Below are 18455 nucleotides of genomic sequence, written 5' to 3'. Positions count from 1 at the left end.
TTGTGTGTGTGTCTTTTAACTGGAAACATAGTTCTTCCATATATTGACTTCACTATGATTTTGTGGTTAGATTTAATCTTAGTGCTGTCAGAGAGAATGTTTTATCTCCCTTTTTCCTAATCAAAAAAGCTCAAAGAATTTCTCTGCAGCAAAGAGCATTTTTGTTTTTCTATTATCAAATAATACATGTTCTCTTCCCTTCTTCCTGGCACTGAGCCTGGTGCCACACACAGTCATATGAGTGGGTAGGCACAGTGCCACACATAATCAAATGAGCCGGGAAGTTCAGTGTCAATGTCACAAGAGCCCAATGTCTGCCAGAGCTCTCTGAAAACTGTGACCTTCTCATTCAGTCTGACCAGCAGCCTGCAGCTAAGCCTGCTCAACACCAAATCTGTTTTGTGTATTTATCACCTTCCCTCTATTAGGGATATGGCTAAAAAGAAATGGAGGCCATTCTTGCTTTATAGATAAATATATATATATATGTCTTTGAGGGCATGACAGTCAATTAGCATTTATGGATATATATATTCATGCACTAAAGTTAGGGTCCCTCAGCCTGACCTGCCCCTTCTCACAGTCTGGGAATCCTCAGGGGCAGGAGGCGACTCAGCGATCAGGGGAAGGCAATGCCCCCATCACACCTCTGTTGCTGCTACTGCCAACAGTGCAAGCCTTGGCCAGCTCTGGTTACCTGAGCCTAAGGTTGCCCTGGGTGGCTGGGCAGCTGACATCCGAGGCTTGCCTGCACCTTGGGCATTGGCTGGGCTAGCTTGCGCCTTGGCCAACCCCGGGTGGCAGGACAGCCAATGTCCAAGGCTTGCCTGTACCTTAGGTGATAACTGGGCAGCTAATATCCAAGGCTTACCTGTGCCTGGAACCGGCCCTGGGCAGCTGGGGGGCTAAGGGGACTGGGCACTGCCATCTTGTGGCTGTGGGTGCTGCCATCTTTGAGGGTGTGACAGTCAATTCGTATATTCCCTCCTTATTGTCTGTGAGTGCCGCCATCTTTGTGAGGGCATGATGGTCAATTAGCATATTCCCTCTTTATTAGATAGGATATATGATTTATAATATATAATGATATATATATACTAGAGGCTTGATACATGGAATTCATGCAAGAGTAGGCCTTCCTTCCCCCAGCTGCCAGCACCAGCTTCCCTCTGGCACCTGGGACCAGGGCTTTCCTTGTAGCCCCAGATTGCTCCAGAAGGACATCGATCTAATTAGCATATTACACTTCTATTTTTATAGAATACTGGTTGAAAATCAGTGAGTAAAATGTAATTGTTTCTAGGGCAGTGACACAGAAGTGCTCTATATAAAATGGTAAGGTAGTGGAAAGAGCATCATGATGGAGGGAGAAGTTGTGTTTGAATTCCTGCAATGATCCTCACTTATTGGTCCAGGTTTCTCAGTCTAACATAATCCCTTATGCTTCCATTCTAATCAGTTAAATAGGGATAATAATGCCAGAATCCTAGGAACATGGGTAAAATTATGCAAGTGAAAAAGCATAGCATAGTGGTTGGCACATAATGGGTACTTAATCTGTTACTTCTCCCCTTGGGTCAAGAAGCTTCTTTGCCACTGGTTAGTTTTAGAGACTATCTCTAATACCAGTTTTCCTTATATTACTTAAAAGCCTGTTCTTTTGATCATGTGAGATAGAGATGCTCTTTAGTGAATGGGGAGTGGGCAAATTGAAAAGAGAGCCATCTGTGAGGAATAGAGAACATGATGTAGTTGTAGTAGAAGTGGATTGAAATTGTTTCCCAAACCAGCCAACAGGACACTGCCTCTGCCAGCCCCAACTGCCTTGATGCCTATTTCTGGCTCATCTGGGCATGCTCCAGAACCAGGTGCCACCCCAGCAGGGTTGCCTTCATCTTCTCTTGATTTCAACCTCATCCCAGGATGATAGATGTTGCAGTACATTGGCAGGTGGTATTAAATTGAGGCTCTACTTCCATAAAACTAACTTACAACTTTATACCTTTTATTTGAAGCTCGCTGGATTTGATAAATGACTCCATGAACGTCAACATCCAAGATTTCTTCACCCTCAGAGGCTTGGTTTACTGGTACCTGAACACAACACCCCAACAACTAGAAAAATTTAAGTTCAAGATTTATTTCACCCTGTCTTCTTGACTTCCCGTTTGGTACAAGACATGTGTTCCAATTGAAACACATTGCTGTGTGGCTAGGCTGGGATAGCTTTATTACCTCAGTTCAGCTACATTTAGGATAAGTAGGCTTTTGTGGGCTGGCCTGAGAACTTTGCCATTATGTTCAATTTTTAGCTATGATATATGAGGCCCAAAGTCTAAATGACTGTCTTACCAACTTACTTTTACAATTACTTTCTTATAAATTGGGAATAACTGGTTCTTTTTAAATGGCCAGAACCAGAACTATGCTTCAGATAAGTAAGGGCATTTTTAAATGACAGGAAGTCTGTTTGCACGAGGTGCTGATGTGCCTTAGGAAGTCAAATGGGGCACACTTTGCTTCTTACATCATTAGTCAAGGTAAGAGAGAAAGGTGACTAAATAATGGACACTATATTTTAGGGCAGCCCCAGGGACCAATGCCCATGTCTTAGAGAAAAAGAGAGGCAGAAAACGGAGACAAATTACCAAAAGTTATATGCATTGGGGGCAGTGTAACTGGGACTCCAGTACCCTCAGTGTGGGAAGAGTGAGAGCCAGCAATGTCAGCAGCACCCTTGACACCAGCATCCATGTGAGGTGCTACCACGCTGAGATGGAATAGGAAGAATACAAGTGGTATTCTTACTCACTGGGAAAGACCATGTCTTCCAGGGCTCTCTGAAAACTGTGACCTTCTCATTCAGTCTGACCAGCAGCCTGCAGCTAAGCCTACTAAACACCAAATCTATTTTGGATATTTATCACCTTCCCTCTATTAGGGATATAGAAAAAAAGAAAGAAAGAAAGAAAGAAAGAAAGAAAGAAAGAAAGAAAGAAAGAAAGAAAGAAAGAAAGAGAGAGAGAGAGAGAGAGAGAGAGAGAGAGAGAGAGAGAGAGAGAGAGAGAGAGAAAGAAAGATAGAGAGATAGATAGAAAGAAAGAAAGAAAGAAAGAGAAAGAAAGAAAGAAAGAAAAAAAGAAAGAAAGGAAGGAAGGAAGGAAGGAAGGAAGGAAGGAAGGAAGGAAGGAAGAAAGAAAGGAAGGAAGGAAGGAAGGAAGGAAGGAAGGAAGGAAGAAAGAAAAGAAAGAAAGAAAGAAAGAAAGAAAGGAAGAAAGAAAGAAAGAAATGGAGGTCATTCTTGCTTTATTCTAGAGGCCCGGTGCATGAAAACTCATGCACTGGAGGGGGTGGGGTCCCTCAGCCCGGCCTGTCCCTCTCACAGTCTGGGAGCCCTCAGGTGTGGAAGGCGATGCCCCCATCACACCACAGCTGCTGCCACTGCTGGCAGCGCAAGCCTCAACTGGCCCTGGTTACCTGAGCCTTGGGTGGCCCTAGGCAGCTGGGCAGCCGACATCTGAGGCTTGCCTGCATCTCAGGCATTGGCTGGGCAGCCGCCATCCGAGGCACTTTGGGTAGTAAATGGGGGCTTCATTAATGATGGGGGAGGATGTGAAGCATCTGGGAATGCTAGATAAATGTATTTAAGGACTGTTGAGCCCAAACTGGTATGGACTAGAAAACATTTTTTATTTAAAATGTTTAAGTGTATGTAAGTATGTATTTTGTGTGCATGTGTTAAGTGTACTATATGTATGTGTGTTGTGTGTCATACATATTTGTATGTATGTGTACAAATACATATTCATACATCATAGCTGATTATAACCAGACCTAAATGTGGAGAAGGGGGTAGGGTGCAGACAGCCACAGTGCACCAGAATGTGTCTTGTTCCTGGCATTCTCTCCCCAGCTCCTGAGCCCTTTCTCCTTTTTCTACCCTTTTGGCTTTTGACTCTAGGCTTCCCACAGATGCTGGCTTTTGCTTGGTTTTGATTTCACATCTGTTCTGGTTTTGCATCTCTCATTGCTTACACTGGTATTTGACTCAGTCTCTGAGTTTCCCTGCTGTTTAAAGCAGAATTTTCCAAAGGATTTCCACAAAAACCAGTTTAGAGAGGGTTGTGGAAATTAGGTGCATTCACATTATTCATAAAGAACAGAGATTCCATCCATATCCCAATTCCCAACCTCATGCCTGTATACAGATCATGCCCAATAAATATTTGCTGCATGAATAGATGGCCAAATTTAGGGAACTCAAGTTAAAATTAAAAAATAGATGTGTTTGATTATAGAACTTTAACCCTCACTATGTTAAAAAAAACATTAAGATTGAACATCGTCTTAAATTTTATGCCTTGAATAAAAGTTAACTCAAAATAGATCATGGACGTAAATGCAAAGTTAGAACTTTATATTACATTTAAATATATTTCTATGTAGAATTAAAACTTCCAGAAGAAAATGTAGGAGAAAATGTTCAGAAGGAAGGGCCAGGTAAAAGGTTATTAGACATGACACCAGAGGCACAATCCATAAAAGAAAAAGTAATTGGATGTCATCAATATTTAAAAGCTTTTGTGCTGTGAAAGATCCAATTAAGAGAATGAAAAGATATCCTACAGCCTGGGAGTAAATATTTGCAAACCACATATCTAACAAAGGACTTGAACCAAGAATAAAAAATAAAAAAAATTAAAAAATTTAAAAAAACCACATACACACACACACACACACACACACACACACACACACACACAAAACACTCTTAAACTCAATGGAAATAGAACAAAAAAATTTTCAATTATAAAATGAGCAAAGGACATAGACGGATATTTAACCAAAGAAGAGATACAGATGAATAATAAACACATGAAGAAAGATATTCAATACCATTAGCCATTAGGGAACTGCAAATTAAAATTGCAATGAAGTACCACTGCATACTTGTTAGAACAGCTAAAATAATTAAAAACAAACAAACAAACAAAAAAACAGCAATGATAATGTTGGGGAAGATATAGAGAAACTGGATCCTAATGGGAATATAAAATAGTACATTGGTAGTTTCTTATATAACTAAACATGCAGCTACTATACCAAGCAAATATATTCTTGGGCATTTATCTTGAAGAACTGAAAATTTATGTTGATATAAAGACCCACAAATGTTCATAGCATCTTTATTCATAGTCAGAACTGGAAACAACCTAAATATCCTCCATTGGGTGAACAATTAAGCAAACTGTGATGCTTCTAAACCAAGGAATATTAATTATTCAGCAATATAGGAGAATAAGCTATTGATACATCCAACAACGTGGACCAAACTTAGGGGTATTATGCTGAGTGAAAAGGATTGATCTTTGCGCTAGCTGGTTTGGGTCAGTGGATAGAGCATCAGCCTGTGGACTAAAGAATCCTGATTTGATTCCTGTCAAGGGCACATACCTGGATTGCGGGCTTGATCCTCAGGAGGGGGTGTGAAAGAGGCAGCCAATCATTGATTCTCTCTCATTATTGATGTTTCTATCTCCCTCTCCCTCTCTCTCCCTCTCTGAAATCAATAAAAATATATTTTAAAAAAGAATTGATCTTAAAAGGTTTCATTTATATAACATTCATAACATGACAAAATTATAAACATGAAGAGCCTATTAGTGGTTGCCAGAAGACAAAGGAGGGGTGTGAACAAAGGAGGAGCATAGGAAACCCCTTTGTGGTGATGGAATGGTTCTGTATCTTGGTCATAGTTACTTGATTCTATACATAGGGTAAAATTGCATAGAACTATATGCACATGCCAATGAACACATGTAAAAAATGGAAAACTAAAGAAGCCTGTAATTCAGTTTATAGTAATGTGTCAGTGTCAATTTCCTGGTTGATACTGTACTACAGCCACATAACTGTCCTCATGTGGGTAGTTGGGTGAAGGATTCATGGGACAATTTTGTACTATTTTGCAAATTCCTGTGAGCCAATGTTTACTTCAAAATAGAAAGTTTTGGGGTATTTTTTTTTTTACAAAATGAATAAATAAAAGGATTTAGAATATCCAAGAAAGCGTTTTAACCATGAGACCCTTTGTTCCTGCAGTATCGGGTAGAATTGGTGCTCTACAGAACACAAGTTGGGAAATCCATGTCAAAGAAACAGGGTTCTGGATCAACTATCTTTGTTCCCATTTTTTGACACCCCAGCCCCAGACCTGCCAGGCTTTATCTCCATCAGTGGCCACACTGGCCCCAAAGTTCTGTTTCCCTGAGTTGGTTTTGTTTGAGAAGCGTTTCTAGAAAAGTTGTATCTTAGTTCATTTTTATCCTTTTGCTTTGACTCAGCCTGTCCTATCAAGCTTCTGCCCCAATGTGTGCCAGCCCATGACCAGTGCCATGACTCATCCACAGAACCTAATGGGATGTGACACAGCCACCATGTCAGGAGAGTGACAGCCAAGGGCCTGGAAGAAACAGCTTCATTCTTGCCATAGCTGTGGACCCTCAGACTGTATTATGTCATGAACAGAAGCTGTGAATGGATTTGGAAGGAAGAAGCCCTTGTTTGGGGGGCAGCAGATCTGCAGTGTGTGCATGCTTGGGTTGATACCTTTATCTGCACTCAACTCACAGCCGAGATCAATGGTTCTTACATTTCAGGGGCCGTAAGAATCAGTTGGGGAAGCCCTGTAGCTGCTCTGTTACATCAGAATCTTGGGGGAGGGCTTCCCCAGGTGAAACTGAAGCAGGAGCATCTTGTTTTCTTCTATGGTATCTCTTTTCAAAAAATTGTTAGAATCTTGTCACTTGCAAGTCACATTACATGAAGTGGTCAAGAATGATAACGTCTACCCACTCACCTCTAACCATTGGTACATACAGTTAATGGTTTTCCCCCTTACACACCACTTAGAAACAAACCAGTATAGGGGTGTGTGTGTGGGGGGGGAGGGTATGTGTGAAAAATAAAGGGTAAAAATCATTTCCAACTTATTGGAACCTCAACTGCATTTGTGATATTCCCAAGGCTCTGGGAAATAGCAAGATTTTTATTTTGTTTTGCTTAATTGTAGCTAAGAAATCATCAGAGACAGTTTGAACATTACCTTATAAGCCCTGGAAAAACCTCTCTGAGTGCTTTTGAAAGCTATTTTTTAATTGACCAGAAAGAAATCGTAACAATGAGTCTGATGGACTTGGTAACTTGTTTGCCATTGGATATTCTGGCTCAGCTTTAAGAGCCCCGCTGGAGCCATAACACAAGGACAGCACAACTTTATGAAAATGGAAGGTAATATAGCAGAGATGGTCCCAGTAGTGAACATCCTGGACGTGACCTGAATCTCTCACTGTGAGTGTCCTTGACTGAACAATGGTGATCCATGTCACCCTGTGTTTCCCAAAGCTACGTAAGCAATAGGGAAGAATCTAATAAAAAGTATTATAGGATTTCTTTCTTTTTTAAAATAAATCTTTATTGTTCATATTATTACAAATGTTCCTCATTTTCCCCCCTCCATTGCTCCCCTCCACCAGGTTCCCACCCCCACCCTCTGCCCTTTCCCCACCCCCCAATATCCTCATTCATAGGTGCACAGTTTATGTTCAGTCTCTTCCCACATCCCCCTCTCCCCTTTTCCCTGAGAATCGTCAGTTCACTCCCCTTCCATACCTCTGATTCTATTATATTCACCAGTTAATATTGTTCATGAGATTTTTTTAATTCCCTGGGTTTTTAGATTCACTTGTTGATAGTTACGTATTTGTTGTTCATAATTTTTATCTTTATTTTCTTCCTTTTCCTAAAGAACCCCCTTCAGCAATTCATATATTTCTGGTTTGGAGGTGATGAACTCCTTTAGCTTTTTTTTTATTTGTGGAGCTCTTTATCTGGTCTTCAATTCTGAGTGATAGCTTTGCTGGATAGAGTATTTTTGGCTGTAGATTCTTGCTATTCATCACCTTGAATATTTCTTGCTATTCCAATCTGGCCTGCATGGTTTCTGTTGAGAAATCAGCTGACAATTGTATGGGTGCTCCTTTATAGGTAACTACCAGCTTTTCTCTTGCTGCTTTTAATATTCTTTTTTGTCATTTGCTCTTGAAATTTTAATTATGATGTGTCTTGGTGTGGTCCTCTTTGGATTCCTTTTGTTTGGGGTTCTGTGTGCTTCCTGGACTTGTAAGTCTAATTCCTTCACCAAGTGGGGGAAGTTTTCTGTCACTATTTCTTTCAGTATGTTTTCGGTATCTTGCTGTCTCTCTTCTTCTGGGACCCCCATAATTCTGATGTGGGTTCGCTTTAAGTTGTCTTTTATAGCCCTTCCTACTACCCTCCCCTAAACAAGGCAAGCTTTCTGGGTTTCTCTGAGTCCTGGAGTCTCGTTGTTTCAGATCAGTGTTCTCCAAAATGGGGCATTCAGCACTGATCTGCTGGGGTACAGAAGAAAATGTTAGAACTTTTATTTATATTACTTTTATCTAAAAATAAAAATATTTAACTTAACTAATACTATTATATATGTTAGAATTAGCATCCTCATTTAGCCTACTGTATATGTGCTCAATGCTGGGACTCCTACAGTGTCCCCAACTTCTTAAGAAAGGAATGGAGACTCTTTGATCAAGGAGGTTGACGAGAGCCCTCATTTAGCCATGAGCCATCACGTTCCTAGTTAAGTGGAATTAACCTGTAAAAATATTTAACAGGTTAATTCAGTTAAATCCGTTATCTATATTTAACTAAATTATTCTTTATAAAATGAATTAATGGCTTAAAACACTTTCTTCAAGGAATTTTCCATGTCTTTACCACAGAAAACTCTCACCTTGAAAATGTCCAAACAGCCCAAATAGTCCATTGAAGGTGGTAACAATGCAAACACAAGAGAATGTCAAGAAAATGGAAGAGCTGGCATTTTTCTTACTCCCTGGATATCAAATCTGCCCACATCATGGAGTATTTTAAAAGTCAGAGATCATCTATTGGGTTTGAAAAGAAGATGGCCAATCTGTGAGAATGCTTTCTGAGGAGATGCATGTTATACAAAGAACAATTTGAAAGTGGATATTTGGAAACATGTCCAGGTTTATATGATTTTATTTTTACCTGAAAAAAAATCTGTATGTCACCTATAAAATTTTTCATATTCATACACTTAAAGAAACTATCAAAGATCTGTTGAAAAGTCTTCTGAAAAGCTTTAGTATACTTTGAACCTATTGTTAAAAGTACAAAAATGAAACACCTTGTTATTAGTTAGGAAGAGCCAACGATTGACATAAGAGAATATGAAATTTAGCAGCAGAATTTAAACAAAAACCTTTGCATAATCAGTGGAGTAGAATGAGAATGAGCATCTAAAGGGGCACTTCTCCCATCTGGTTCTATGCAACTTTGAAGGGAACTTTTTCAGCTTCAATAGGCAATAAAGCCTACTATCAAGGAAAGAAAAAAAAAGAGGGAGGGAGAGAGAGAACTGAACCATAATCTGAATTAGGATCACTGTATCACGTTTCTCTCCTAGCTCCTGATGACTTGCTGGCAATCTTTGGTGTCCCTTGGAGATGGATGTCTTCTCCCTGTATCTGCACATCGTTTTCCCTGCCCCCCCCCCATGTTTTCTGTGCATAAATTACATTTTTTTAAAGTACACCATTCATATTGGATTAGGGGCCAATTCCATTCCAATATGAACTCATTTTAACTAATTACACCTGCAATGATTCCATTTCAAAAAAAAAAAAAAATCACATTCTGAGATACTGGGGAATAGGACTTCAATATCTAAATTGGAGGAAGAAGGTAGGAGTTCAATCCATGTCCACCATGACTATTTCTATTATAAAACCCCCAAGGCCATCACACCATCACAACCAAAGACCAGTCACCAGGAGGCTGCATGCCCAGCAAGGCACACTCAGTGGGGGAAGGGCAGAGTCATTCTCACAGAGCTGGCGGGAGGGCGTGGAGCCATGGGATTTCGAGCACTGGGCATCTAGTGTAAAATGAAATCCCACCTCCTTCATTTCTTTTATAAGTGTGGCTTTGGTAAAGGGCTGGGACTTGCAAAGCCCATAATTGTGCATTACTATCAAGAAATCACATCTGTTTTTATTGTCCCACATGTACTCTCTATCCTGTACCTAAACATGGTACTCCATGGGTAGAAATCAACCAGAGATGTTTTGAGCTAAGAACCAGTTCTATAATTTACATTCCTAGCCATGCCTTCCCACAGCTGGTTTCTCGTTTCCATATGTCATACCCTTTGTTCTTCTAAAGCTATAGATAAAAGATCTCAGACCAGGCGGCATCTCAGAGTGTCTGTGCTTATCTGTGAAATATCTTCCTGAAAGGACAGTGAAAGGAAACACTTTAAAGGTCTTATTTCAATAAGATTGCCTTTCGGAGCATACTAAAAGTGGGATTTTATAAGATTCTTGCCCTTTATTTGCTATCATTTTCAATGTGAATAAAGAAATTGTCCTTAACTCAGGACAAGAGGCTGCTCTCCTTCAGGACACAGTGGCTAGAAATATAACACTTAGGCAGTTGTAAATCCTCATTGTAGGTGATAAACAGAATGTATCCTGATATATTTTCTGACCTATGAAGATAAAAAAAAAAATTTCCACAACCATCAAGAGAATCATGTGAATGAGCAGAGGTTTGAATAATGAGTGAGATCTTGGAAACAGCCAGCAGGCTCTGGGAGCACAGGAGGTGACTCAGCTTCCATATGCAATTGCCAGCTAGAAAATACAAGTCAAAAAGGTGAATTGAACTGAAATATTTTGAAGCTAAAATAACTCCCTGAAATGTTAAAATAAATCAGTCTAAACCCAATACAGAGATAGTAGAACTATAAGTCTCAGGATTTGTGCAAGATGCTTTAAAAATTCACTTATGTCTGAAATTTTGAGGGGTTCTCTGAGGAGATAGGGTGAGTAATGGTCACAGGGACAACCTTTCTCAAACATAGGAGCCACACTGGATGTATCTGACCACAGACTTGACCATGTAACAGGCATCACATGGGTGGTAAAACAAGACCTATTAGGACTCCTCCAACCTTGAGAGTCTATGTCTCTGAACTTTGGGTGGTGAAGACATTATAGGCCCAAGTATGGCAGACAAAAATGAGTCTGAGCCAGCTATCCAAAGCCTTTCCCTCTTCCAGCTCTGCACTGAAGGATTCAGTTCTGGAAGTGAAGGAAAAAAAGGGAAGTTGACATTCAAAAATACTTATTGAATACCTACACCAATTGGGATAAATGATTTAACATTTCCATAGGAAAAGTAGTGGTCTACCTCAGAGACTAATTCTGAGATCCGCCCTTTGAGAGATTAAAGGCACTAAAGTCTTTCCAAAACATACTGAATTATTAGGAGTTAAAGAGATTCCAAGTGCCCCAGAATTAGATTGAGCATAAGCACCTGTCTGGTTCCTACAAGAGGCAGCTTTAGTCACTACCTCCAAGTTAAGTCAACTCTACAGAAGAGATAGTCACCTGTTCAGTGTGACATTTGCAATTAAGAGGGAATGGGTGGCAAGCGGATGGGGGGAATTTCACCCCTCTTTTCCTTCTTAGTTCTGGCTGGTCTGACAATCAAATTGATTAACAAGAGAAAATAACCAAATTCAATTATGTGTGTACATACAAGAGTTCCATAAGAATCTGGGCCAGCTAGGATATATTAAGCAGTTAATGCTTATATGCCATCTGAGTTAAGAAGAAAGGGGGTGTTTCAAAGGAAAGAAAGGCAGTTCATGTAGAGATGGTAAAGCAAATAGCTGGTAAACAAGTGTTTGCTGGGCCATCTTCAACAATAGGACACAGAGAGGATTTTGATCAAACAGGCCTTTCCTGGCTTCTTCCTGTCGCTGACAGTAGTTCATATTAAGCCATAGTTACCTATGCTAATAGCTGCCATCCTGGACCAGGTCCTCTTCCTAAAATTTTTTAGGCAGCTAGAGAGAAAGTCAAAGTTTCTTCCTGAGTCTTTTGTTTCTCGAAAATAGCCTGCTTAAATAATCAATATCCCCAAAAAGCCATATTTGAGGGGTGCAAACTCTGCTCCCCTCACAAATGTGTGTAATTGCCTCCCTACCCATGATTGGATTGGTCTGTGGAAGTTGAATTAGTTGCTAATTAAATTAGTTCTAATTAAATAACTCTCCAATTACTCTAATCCAAAAGAAATAAAAGTACCTATTGTCTTACTCTCTCTACTCCAACTCCAAGCACTGGATCAGCCCTGCGGAAACATCTACCTGGGATCAATGGTGCTGAGAAAGGTAATGCTCACCATAAGCCTACGGCTGCCCTGACTATGATCCAGTGACCTTGTGGGACCCAGGCCAACCTCACAGAGAGAAAACACTCAGACCCTGTGCCAGTATTTTTCCAGGAACACTGCCTCGGCCACATGTCCTGCTCGTTATATGCAAAGATGAGCGTCAATTAATTTTAACGATGTCATAAACTAGATAGTCAGAAAATGAAATGGACCCGTCTGCTTTCAGTCTTAGGGGTTAATGACAACAGACACACAATAAACAAATAGTGTTAAGCCCAAAAAATGACTCCTTCCACTTGGTCATCTGTCCTGACTGGGCTTTTCAAGCTCCAATGGATTTGTTTGTTTAGAAGGCAACAGTAAATCTCTGAAATTAGAATGGGCAGGGCCAGAGAGCCAGGGCAAGTTACTCCCTACCTTGGCTTCCCTCCACCGTTTTGGCTTTTCCACTCTGAGCCCTGGGAATGACTCACGCTAATCCTGACTCTAGGATGAGAAAAGGGTTATGGGCAACAAGACTTTTAATCATTCATGTGTCCTTCTAGAATACAGGGTCAGCTCTATCTGGATACCAGTCCTGTCTGTGCCACTGACATCTGGGATCTTCTCACCCTCAGGTACTCAGACCACCTGCAAACACTTGTGAATTCTTGGTGGCTCCTCTGCTGTGATAACATCGTAGGTCTGTTCCATTCATCCCTGGGGAATAAATTGAGTGGCTGGACTTGTGAGTTACAACCTTCATTACTGATGGGGAAACTGAGGCTTAGTGCATTTAGTGAATAACTCTAAAATAACCAGTTGTTAAAACCCCAAGCCATATGTTGGCCAATTTATAAGTGTTCCCTTTCCCAGAGATGGAGCATCAAAGATCAAAACTAGGACTGACTGTGGTGAGAACCAGCAGAGGTGGTAAGCTGGCAGCTTGAAACCACAGAACCAGAAACTGGACACAATATTTTGAATAATAGAATTCAGGAACTGGAAACAACCTTGTGTGTGTGTGTGTGTGTGTGTGTGTGTGTGTGTGTGTGTGTACCAGTGAGCCTCAAACAATTTGTGCTGGTTAAAATATAGATCCCTAGCATCACCCCTAACCTTTTTATTCAGAATTTCTAGATTCAGAGGTAGAATCTAGAAACCTGTACTTTTGCAGCACCTCTGGTTATTCTGGCACTGCACTGGGTCTATGAAATAGTGACCACATTGATCAAAACCCCCCTCAGAAGGTGCATCTGAAAGAGCCATCCCCTTCTGTGCTGGACTTGCACTCCTATAAATACAGCCTGGGTGGCACTAGCATTTTCAATGATGGAATCATAGAAAAAAATCACTACTGAGTCTGGAATCAGAATTATTTTCAACTTCTTTTCTCATGAATCCTCACCATGTTTACCCCTGTGAATCTCTAATGGCACAACACAGGCATAATATCTGAAAAACTGGAAGCATAATTTAAGCTAGTGTGTTTACTCTGCCCTTAGCTTACTTGCCCACCCCCCCCTTCCCATGACTGTCTTTCATTGTTAAAATCAATGGTGTTTCCATCTCATCATGGGCATCAAATTATAATACAATTAGGAAGTGGGAGCAGAGTGTAGGGGGCCTGCATGTGCAGAGTGCCATTCCTGATCATAGTGAAGAACCTATGTGCAAAAACAGCTCCAGACCCAAAAGCAAGAGGCTAGATCCTTTCCAGGCTGCTAACTCACTCAAGTAACATGTGAGAGGCCCTTCCCTCTCTTGGCCTCCTTTGGGCTGGGTTTTCCCAGCTTTCTCTTGAGTCCAGTGTTCTGGCCACTGAGTGGGGCTCCTTCTGGAGATTAAAAGATAAACATTTGTGGCCACTTCTCAAAGTGTACTTTGATTTGCTGAGTAATAGCCCCTAACTATCCCAGAAGCCTATAAGTGTTCTCTTTTTTAGAAAAAGGGGTCTTCACGGATGTACTGAAGGATCTTGGGGCGGAGGAGATATCCTGGATTACCCAGGTGGGCCCTAAATGCCATCATAAATGTATTCATGAGGGAGAGTCAGAGGAAATTTTTACACAAAGAAGCACGTGCGTGCTCACACACAGGTGAAGGTGGTGTGAAGATTGATCAGGGAGTGGTTTAAAGATGTTGGCCCTGCAAACTGAAGTGACATGGCCACAAGCCAAGGAATGCCAGTGGCCATGCAAAACTAGGAGAGGCAAAGCACAGAGTCTCCCCTAGATGCTCTGGAGCAGTGGTCGGCAAACTTATTGGTCAGCAGAGCCAAATATCAACAGTACAACGATTGAAATTTCTTTTGAGAGCCAAATTTTTAAAATTTAAACTTCTTCTAACGCCACTTCTTCAAAATAGACTCGCCCAGGCCATGGTATTTTTGTGGAAGAGCCACACTCAAGAGGCCAAAGAGTCGCATGTGGCTTGGAAGCCAGTTTGCTGACCATGGCTCTGGAGGAAGTGCAGCCTGCTGAGACCTTGATTTTGGCCAGTGATACTAATTTCAAACTTCTGGTCTCCAGAACTGTGAGCAGACAAATTTCTGTTGTTAAAACTCCAAGTTTGTGATAAATTGAAGTCTACAGACTGCAAGGTCACCTTGGGCCTATGCATTTTAGGAGTATTTACTATGTCCTTGACAGGTCCTCCAGACACATCTGCATTTTGTCAAGCTTGCCCCGGGACTCTTATATTGAAAAAACTCCTACTTTGGACACCTGTTTGGAAAAGGTAATGAGGAAGTCCAAAAAACCACATATTTCTGAGGAAATCAGTCCATTTATCTGAACAATGGTCCCCCAAAATGATAAGAGCAGGGACTAAATTTCATTCCTCTTTGTTCCTTAGTGACTGGAATAGTGTGAGGCACATCCATGGTACACACTCAATATTTGTTGGCTAAACAATATGGAAATTACTATTACAATTCCCTGCCTACCTCACTGAGTTTTTTATTGTGGGGCCTAGATTAGAAATTTTAGAACGTATTTAAAAAGTTGCAATGCAATGAACCAAAGTTAGGTATAATTAACGGAGAGATGTGTGTCTCTCTAAATTTGGTTACTTGAAATGATCAAGTTATAGCAAGAACCCACATCTCCTATGCACAGGTAAGGTTAATATGCAGACAGAGACATGAACCATATTTCTAAATGTTTAATTTGCTTCAAAGTAAATTAGCTAGCAAGGAATAGATACTGTTGTTTAAGCAAGTGGTGGCCATTTAATTAACTTAATTACTCAAACCTATAATTGGATTATATTTAGAAGGTAGATAAAGAGAAAAAATGGGAATAGGAAAAGAGAATTGAGTGTTTATTAAACAATTTGTGAACATTCATGCTAGATTATTGCTGAATATCCTATATAATAAGAGGCTAATATGCAAATCAACCAAACGGCAGAATGACTGGTCACTGTGAGGCACACTGTCCACCAGGGGGCAGACGCTCAATACAAAAGCGGCCCCCTGGTGGTCAGTGTGCTCCCACAGGGGGAGCACTGCTCAGCCAGAAGCTGAGCTCACAGCTGGCGAGTGCAGCAGTGGTGGGAGGAGCCTCTCCCTCCTCCGTGGTAGTAGGATAACGGCCCCCTCCTTCCCCCCCCCCTGCCCCCAGCACTACAAGACTGCAAGAGGGCACAGGCCAGACTGAGGGCCCTCCCACCACCCCGAGTGCAGGGATTTCGTGCACTGGGCCTCTAGTAAGACATAATAGGTCACCTCAGGAACCAACCCTCTTATCTTCACCCCAAGATTCCCTGGGATGCTGTTGTCTTGGTGCTGTTTGTACACAACTCTATAATCTGCAAGAATGAGTGAATTTTTGAAGAGATTAACAAGACCAAAATGAGTCTGCAAAATGGAAAACCCAGGAGGAAGGAAATGATTTCTTGAGCAGAAGGAAATTATCTCAAAAGCAGGAGTAAGTGTCAAGTTTCGAATATTCTACTCAAAGTTCTCTCTGCTTTTATTGCTTGTTAAGGAGCCTGGGAGGGACTATAGGATAAAGTCGGTGTTTTTTTGCTGAGTAGCCTCAAAGAGGGTTACAACAAAAAAAGAGGTAAAACTAGGCTTAAAGTGACCTCCCCAGGGTCCCAAATGGTTCTGCTGCAGCAGGTCCTCGCACCAAACCAGAGAGCTCCATAGGCCTGTAGAAGATGAAGCCCCGGAGGAACGAACATCCAGCCACTGGCAGACAGGGTCTGGGTTGTGTGTCACCCTGCCTGAGACATTCACCAATCATGATGCCGTGGATACGAAGCAACAGGTGTGGGCTTTAGGAGAAGGTGAAAGATTTGAGGGATGCTTTTGAATGCCTAGAGATTAGAGATAATCTCTGGGATGATTAGAGATAATGAACAGATCTAGGAGAAGATGGGAGAAATAATTCAATAGAAGAGACAAAAAGAAACGAGTCCAAGGAGATAGAGATGCAATTCAGTTCTACACATTTGCTGAGAGTAGGGGAATATGTCAGCAATAAAGGAAAGATAGGAAACTCTGCCCCAGCAGACATCACGATGTTAAATACCATGGAGACAAATACACTGTGCAGAGGAAGTCTGGGGGTTCCTCACTCCCAAAGACTCATTTCTAAGAGCCTACAAAGGACACTGACAATGTATTTCTATGATTATATGACTGGTAAAATTTCATGGGGGGGGTATGTTTTAATTGAAATTAGAGTTAATGATTCTCTTTATTCTAACATTCCCTTTGCTCTACTTAACCCATTTATTTGTTGGCCCTGGAATGTCCAGGACCCTTTTGGTGACCTGGCTAAGGAGAATTTGACTGGGGTATACATTTAATCTGGGTTTAGTGGGGTATATTAATATGGTTTTCAGTCATTTTCATGAATAATCATTCCACATAAGAATGCTTTTTAAGAATAAACCTACTACTGAGTGTGCTGATTTACCCCATCATCAGATGAAGATGCATGGCCAGAGATCACATCTGGATATGAAAGAGTTCTCCAGTGACAGGGCAGGAAAGGATCAGGATAGTGGAGAATAAATAAATGTCTAAATGTTTGGAGTCAGAGAAGCCGGCTGGACTTTGAGAGGTCCTGTTGGTTTTGGAAGATTCTTCAATCAGTATGTCAACCAACACAGATGTTTCTCTCTCTTCATATGATGAAGGCCAGGGACCTAAGTTTATCCGAAAAGCTAGAGAGACACCATTTGCCCCTATTGGAATGGCAGGTTTGGCAGCAATCGTTGCATATGGATTATATAAATTGAAGAAGAGGGGAAAATATTAAAATGTCCTTTCACCTGATCCACATGCGTGTGGCAGCCTGAGGTTTTGTTGAGGGAGCAATGACTCTTGGTTATAAAGGGAGAAAGACACTCCTGTTCGTCAGTGAGTTTATAATTCCACCAAAGAGCCTAGACAGGCATAGGTTTGCAAGTAAGACTCATTATTTGGACTAGACCTATGATTGCTGTTTTATTGAGTTGAAGATTAAAAAAAAAAAACTTTTTAAATATATGGACTATGCCATGTATAAGAAATTCTGGGGCAAAACCTAAACCATAGAAGAAGAGAAGCTGTCTTGGTCTTGATGGTGGTGTTTGTTATAGTTAGATATCTCACATTGAAGTTACATGTTTATGTTGAAAATAAATAATTTGAGAGGGTCAGACAATAACACATTAATTTGAATATTGGCTTCCTTTTTTGCAGGCTTGATTTGCCAGGTGACTAAATGACTAGTGACTAGTTCACTAGCTAGGTCATTCATGGGAGTCAGGTTAGCACAAAAGAAACATGTCACTTTTAAATGCACTTGATAGTGGTAAAATGTCCACCTTGTTAACCTCTTTTGGTGGAATTAGTTCTAAGCAAAAACAGCCTGCCAATCCTGACTACTCCCTGTTGTTGCAGAGTTTCACATGCTTTGGATGTTATGTAGGAATCCTGTTTGCCCCGTTACTTTGACTTTTTTCTGCCTGCCTTGTGGACTGAATGGGGACTTTAGCTTTTAGGGCTGGTTGGCTCTTTAAAAAAAAACCACAAACATATATATATAAATAAAAAAATAATATTTATTTATTTATTTATTTATTTATTTATTTATTTATTTTTACAGAGAGGAAGGGAGAGGGATAGAGAGCTATAAATACTGATGAGAGAGAAACATCGACCAGCTGCCTCC

General features: G+C 40.8%; 1 pseudogene; it reads left to right on the top strand.

Moving 5' to 3' along the window:
• Nucleotides 1-17342: 17342 nt before the first annotated feature.
• Nucleotides 17343-18006, top strand: LOC118730574 (annotated as a pseudogene).
• The last annotated feature ends 449 nt before the right edge of the window (nucleotides 18007-18455 follow it).

Source organism: Pipistrellus kuhlii, unplaced genomic scaffold (assembly GCF_014108245.1).
Source record: "Pipistrellus kuhlii isolate mPipKuh1 unplaced genomic scaffold, mPipKuh1.p scaffold_m20_p_3, whole genome shotgun sequence".
NCBI lineage: Eukaryota > Metazoa > Chordata > Mammalia > Chiroptera > Vespertilionidae > Pipistrellus > Pipistrellus kuhlii.
This window is presented reverse-complemented; position numbering and strand designations above follow the sequence as displayed.